This window comes from Octodon degus, unplaced genomic scaffold (assembly GCF_000260255.1).
Source record: "Octodon degus isolate 3935 unplaced genomic scaffold, OctDeg1.0 scaffold00347, whole genome shotgun sequence".
Taxonomy (NCBI): Eukaryota; Metazoa; Chordata; class Mammalia; order Rodentia; family Octodontidae; genus Octodon; species Octodon degus.
In genome coordinates, this window is record NW_004524923.1 from 909,421 (window position 1) to 916,537 (window position 7,117).

General features: G+C 36.6%; 1 pseudogene; it reads left to right on the plus strand.

The window, feature by feature from the left end:
• Window positions 1-4,514, plus strand: part of LOC105741225 — a 41,821-nt pseudogene extending 37,307 nt beyond the window's left edge.
• Window positions 4,515-7,117: the final 2,603 nt, after the last annotated feature.

Here is a 7,117-nt window from a genome sequence, read left to right on the forward strand (position 1 = left end):
GCTGCGCCTGGGCTGGGACTGGTCCCGCTGGCGCAAGGTAGCCTGAATTTTCCTCTTAAAACTGCTCTTAATTGTCCCAGAATTTTTTAATTTGTAGACATCATAATTAACTTCCAGAATTTTGTAATTTCTTCTTTAATTACTTCTGTGATCCATTGGTTGTTTGGGAATATATTGTTAATTTGCAGGAGCTTTGCTTTTTCCAAAATTTCTTCTGTCATTGATGTTTATTTTCATTGCACAGTGGTCATATAGTATGCATGGGGTGGTTTCAATTTCTTTATATTTACTTACGCTGGCTTTGTGGAATAGTATGTCATTTATGTTGAGAAAAGGATCATGTGTGGCTGAAAAAATATATACTTTGTTGTAAAGAGATGAACTACACTGTAAATATCTCTTGAATTCAAGGATGTGGTTCAGCTCTGAAATTTGTTATTTTTTCTTCTTCTTCACAAAATATTTACTCTAATGATCATTTCAACTTTAAGGAAGAGCCAGAAATTGCACCATGGCATATCTGGTAAATAAGGTATCTGAGGATACACCATAATGTGTTTTACCAGCCTACATTTCCAATGGATGGCAGCAGGCAGTAGCAGCATTCATTGTACTTTTAATCAGACCTCATAAAGACACTCACCAAAAAGGGATTTCAGAAATTTTAAAACACTTCCAGGGCTGGTGAGATGGCTCAGTGGTCTAAAGCACCTACTTAGAACAAGCTAAGCAAAAGCACAGGGACCGCGGTTCAATCCCCAGTACCACATGCCAGCCAGCCCCACCCCCTGGTGGGCTGAACTGGCCACACACAAAATAAATAAATAAATATTAAAAAAAAAACACTTCCAGTACATATTTTCATCACCCTTGTATTCCAACAAAGCAGTAGTCTTTGTTGAAGCCACAAAAGAATATTCAGTATACATATGTAGTTTTCCATCCATAAGTTTCATTTTTTAACCTTTTAGGACACAGTGTTTCCTGTGAGTTATATAATTGATATATTTAACTTTTATAGACTTAAAAACATTTCTGGAGAAAAATGAATTGGGGTTGTGTTATGCACATGTACCAAATCCACACAAGGAGTGTAAACATTATCCACTACACACATGTACAAACACAGTAAAAGAAAAACTGGGGAGCCAGGGAGTTGGCTCAGTAGAATAAGTGCTTCCCTGGCAAGTGCAACGGCCTGAGTTCAATCCCTGGTTCTACCAAAAAGGAAAAGAAAAGAAAAATTGATGAAAAAAATCAACTAAATATTGTTTTTTTTCATTTATGTATTTGGTACAAGGTCTCACTACACAGCTCAGACTTTTAATGATCCTCCTGTGCATGCACCACCAGGCCAGAACTTTGTCACTGGCTCAGCATGCCCCAGGGGGGAGGCCAGCATGCATGAGGAACCATGAATGGAACCCTAGTCCTTGAACTTGCCAAAGCATGCTTTTAGTCTGCTGAACTATTTCATCCACCCTAAATAATGTTTTTAAATGATAAATGTAAAATATGAGACTATAAGACATTGGAAATAGAAAAACAAAGAAACACTTCTTTGTTTCAGGCTTAAGCTTCAAATCAAATCTTATGTTAACACTAATCATTACACAAATGTCTTCTGTAGTCACACAGATTCCTCCTCTTCTTTTTTTTTTCAGAACTAGAGATTGAACTCAGGTCCTTGCGCTTGCCAGGGAAGCGCTTATTCCACTGAGCAATCTCCCCTGCCCATTTTTTTTTAAAACACAAATTCTTTTGACCAGTCCACTTTAAATTTATGACACAAGTACTACATTCAAAAGTTCTATTATATAAAAATTCTCATTGATACCACAAATAAATATCTCATATTTATTTTGGGCCATATTATTTTGGGGTGTGCAATAGAAAACGGAACAAATAAATTATCTTCTTTCAGTAATTTACCTAAATTTGCCTGAATTCTCAGCCATATCTTCAAAAATGCTAAACAATAGCATTTCTGATTAATTTGCATTTTAAACTTAAGAAAACTTTGTATCTTACTCAACAGTCTTTTGCAAACTTGTTTTAGTAAAAGAACTAGTGCCCTCTTCTAATAGCTAGTGATGTTGAACATTTGCTTGGGTATTTATTAGCCATTTGTATTTCTGTGAATGTGTCTATTCACTTCACTTGTCCATTTTTCATTAGGTCTCTTATTTTAAGGGTTCTAATTTTTTAGGTTTTTTATGTATTCTATTTTTCAGTTCTCTGAGGAATAGCTGCCAAAAATGTAAAAATGTTTTCCACATTATGCTATACAACAAATACTTCCAAATTCATATTATTTTGTTTAGTGAAACTCTGTACCAATTCTAACTTTTTTATTATCATTATTTTGTATTCTCTTTAAAAATTAAAAATAAATTAAATGTTTCCTGGGCCAGGGAGATAGCTCAGAGGTCTAAGCACCTGCCTGGCAAGTGCAAGGACCTGAGTTCGATCCCTGGCACCACACACCGCACAAGCCCCACCCCAAGTGCATCAAGCTGACCACTGAGACCAGGTGTGGTGTTGCATGTCTCTAATCCCAGCACTGAGGAGGCTGAAAACAGGAGGATCACTATGAGTCCAAGCTGTGTAGTGAGACCCTGTACCAAACACATTTAAAAAATGTTTCTCATTGTGTAGACTGACTCTTCACTTTGTTGGTTGTCACTTTCGCTGTGCAGAAACTTTGTAATTTGATTAGATCCCACTTGTTGAGTATTGGTACTATTTTCTGTGCTGCTTGAATTCTGTTCAAAAAGTCATTTGCCTATGACTATAACTTCAAGAATTTTACCTTTTCATCTTTTAGCAGATGGTTTCTGTCTTAATATTTGGATCCTTGATCTATTTTTATTTTACTTTAGTGCATGATGAGGGATATAGGTCTAGCTTTAATCTTCTACACGTGAATAGTCAGTTTGTCCAGCACCATTTAATAAAGAGGCTGCCTTTCCTTCAGTGTATGTGAAAGGTACAAAGATCCAACAGCTGAGTGTGCCTGAGTTCTATACTGAATCTTCTATTCTATCAACTAATAACAAATGCTGGTGAGGCTACAGCTGGGAAAAAGAACTCTTCTACATTGTTGGTAGGATTGCAAAGTATTACAACCATTATAGTAATCAGTGTGGAGCGTGCCTATATCTGGTAATCAGAGCAACAAATTTGATGACAATAATACATAATATAACAACCATTGTTAATTTTCTGATCTTGCTTTGAATTCTATACCACTTTTATTGTTTTATGTTACTTTGTTTTTTTCTTTGTTCTTGTTATTTGTTCCTTATTTCTCTTTAAAAGTAGAACTTCTATTCAACCCAGATATTCCCTTAAGTATCTTCCCAAAATAGTGAAAGGTATACTACAGTGATATATGTACAGCTACATTTATAACAGCACAGCTCATAATAGCTGAATCTTGCAAGCAGTCTATGTGTGCATCAACAGATGAATAAAGAAAGTGTGGTACTTACATAGAGTAGCATTCTGCAAGAAAGAAGAGGAATTTTGAGTAGGTTGTAGGAAAATAGATGCCTCTTGGGACCGTAGTGTTAAGTGAAATAAATCACACACGAGTTTAAATATCACATATAAATAAAATATAAATATATACATAAAGAAAAAATGAAGTCTAAATAATAAGAGAGAGGGAGAAAATCTTTCCCAACTCAGAAAGGGATCAAGAGATGAAAAGAAGAGGAAGGGGAAAGGGATGAAAAGCTAATTGAGAGCTTTTTTCCAGCTGGACCCATGGAAGATGTAGAAGAGAAGAAAAAGTTCCTGCTGTTCCAGAAACCCCTAAGAAAAAGCAAAGACATTTCTCAGGGTTGAAGATAAAGCACCTGTGAAAGAAGTTTGCCCAGAAGACACTTCAAAAGGTGAGAAGGAAGCTCATCTATCAAAAAGTCAGGCACTATCATAAGGAGTACAGACAGATGTACAGAACTGAGATCCGAATGGCTAGGATGGCGAGAAAAGCTGGCAACTTCTATGTCCTTGCAGAGTCCAAACTGGCATTTGTCATCCGGATCAGGGGTATCAGTGGTGTGAACCCAAAGGTCAGCAAGGTGTTGCAGCTTCTTCACCTTTGCCAAATCTTTAATGGTACCTTCATTGAGCTCAACAAGGCTTCAGTTAATATGTTGAGAATTGTGGAGCCACACATTACATGGGGGTACCCACACCTGAAGTAGGTAAATGAACTAATATACAAGGGTGGCTATGGCAAAATCAATAAGAAGCCAATTGCCTTGACAGATAATTCATTGGTTGCTCAATCTCTTGGTACATATGGCATTGTCTGCATGGAGGATCTGATTCATGAGATCTATGCTTTTGGAAAACACTTCAAAGAGAGGAATAACTTCCTGTGGCCATTCAAGTTACCATCGCCACGAGGTGGAATGAAGAAAAAGACCACCCATTTTGTGAAAGGTGGAGATGCTGGAAAAAGGGAAGACCAGATCAACAGGCTTATTAGAAAGATGAACTAAGGTATCTACTGTGGTGTTTTTATGATTTGGTCAGTTAATAAAGTATCTGCTTCCAAATTGAAAAAAATGAGATAGTTATAATATTTGAACCAATTTCTCAGGAATGTAACCATTATGAACTGCAAATGTATACTAATAAAGAATAAAGACAAAAAAGTAACAAGTAAAGCACATCTAAAAAAAGAGTTAATGCTTGCATAATTGTTTTAACTTAATATACAATTATATAACTACATTTTACAGTAGGATTGCTTATTTTATAAATTTTCCAAAAAGAACGCAGTCAAAAGTTCAATTCTTTTCTTGAAATAATTTTTTTTGTTACATGCCTTTTCTCTGTAGTGGTCACTATTTTTATTATACCTTGTTTATAGTGAGGTTTTAAGTTACCTTTGACATAAATATACAATATGCACATATTAAACACACAAAAACTTTTCTACTTCTCTCACAAAGAAACCTGTTCTTTTCCATTTTCTTGAAATATGTCTATAAGTCTAACTTCCATTCTCCACTTTGAATAAATATTTGGGTCTCATAAATGTCTTATTTTCTCCTATATCTGCTATAAGAAACAAATATATGACAACCTGACCCTCAGGATATGGATCAAACAAGAAATTGTAGAGACTGACAATCTGGAGAGTACATGCCCCATGTGCAAAAGTGGCACCTGCTACTCAGTTTCACTGGTTGTTGCTTTGTATTTCCAGACTTTTTGATATTTTTTAGAAATTAGAAGACTTAATGTTTATGTTAAACTTAATGCTTATTCACAGTAAATATGTTAGCCATGTATTTGACATGTTTGTCCCCCCCTTTACAGGGTTTTGATGGTTACTTCAATTTTAAAGGCATATTTTACAAGAATATAGAAACTTAGGGTTTATTCTGGAGATATGTTATAAAAATACAAAACTTAAAAACTAAAAATTAAACCTCACAAACTTTTTTGTGAACAAGATGGAGAAAGTTAGACAGTCTGGCTATACAGGTAGGGACATTTATGTCAGGTTCAATGATTGTGCTGCAAAAAACCACTGATTAATCAATGTTAACCTGAAGGTTAGTCTGGAGTGTCATGAGCATTCCAGCCTCAGTTTTGTGCTACTTACTAAATTATATCAGAACTCAGTGAGCTATGCCTGTCACTCAGTTTCTTATTTTTGCAAATAAAAATTTATTGGACAAATGGGCACAATAGCACATGCCTGTAGTCCCAGAACTCTAGAGGTTTAGGTGGAAGGATTTCAATTCCACACAGTGAAAGCTTAAAACATTCAAAACATGAAATATATATGCTATTATTTAGATCACACGTGCAGTATTGTGTTTAGTGCCAACTGTCACACTTACACAAGAGTGGCCATATCATGAACAATGTTACAATAAATAAGGGAAGAGCTAGCAAATTAAAAATTTAGATGTTGCCATGTGTTAGATGGAAAATCCTTAAAAATTACTGGAAAATATGTAGCAATTCTATATGAGGAAGAATTTTATGCTCCACCTTTCAAACATAAAAAATGATGTAGGCCTTCATTTCCATCGATACTTGAGAAGAGGAAGAATCATTCCTCATTGAAGATGTCCCACCACTACCATCCTCTGCAGTGTGTTACAGTCAAGAAGGAAAGCCAATTCTGTGCCTTTCGTGATCCATCAGCAGTTTAGCAATGCTCAGACAGAAGCCTAGAGACATACAAGATGTAGTACTTCCATGAAAACTAAGTAAAAAAAAAATGAAATACTTACATTAGCTTTCAGGAAGTTTAAATACAGATATATATTGTCAGTGGTTTTCCTCTATTAAAAATCTGCTTATTAGAGCCAGGGAGATAGCTCAGCGGCCTAAGCACCTGCCTGACAAGTGCAAAGACCCAAGATTGATCCCCAGTACCACATGCTGTGTTGGCCCTGCACAGAGCCAAAACCAAATGTGATGATTCTACTACTAATTTCTACCAAGTTATTGAAGGTTGTACTTAAAACCTTCAAATTATTAATTTGACCAATTATGTATACTAATATCTGTAATCTAAGCATTTACATTGAAGACAGCAATGTGCAATATAACAACCGCCACTGAACACCTTTCATCTTGTTTTTGCTTTTCTGGTTATTTTTGTTTTTTTTAAAGATTTGTCATTTCTAGGAGATGACCGAGGGCCGCGGGATCCTGAACAGACCCAGAGCGCAGGCCCGGCGAGTGAGTGAGATGACCCGGGGACTGGTGGGATCCTGAATAGACCCGGAGTGCAGGCTCAGCCAGTGAGTGAGACAACCTGGGGCCCAGAGATCCTCATTTGACCCAGGCTGCAGGCCCAGCAGAGAACCCTTCAGCAGAACTCCCTGAAAAGAGGCTAGAGGCAAGACCCACACAGCTGATTCAGAAGCAGAACATCTTGCCAGAGTGACACAAAGGGTTCAACTCTAAGGGCTGCAGCAGAAATAAATGGAGCACAGCAGCCAGATCCAAACAACACCCACTTGAAGGAATTGGAACTTCATAGATCCGGACCTGGTGCTAAGGTAATAACTCTATCTAAGCTCTAAACCAAAGGTCAGAAGACAGTGGTATACAAAATGACAAAGAGAAGGAA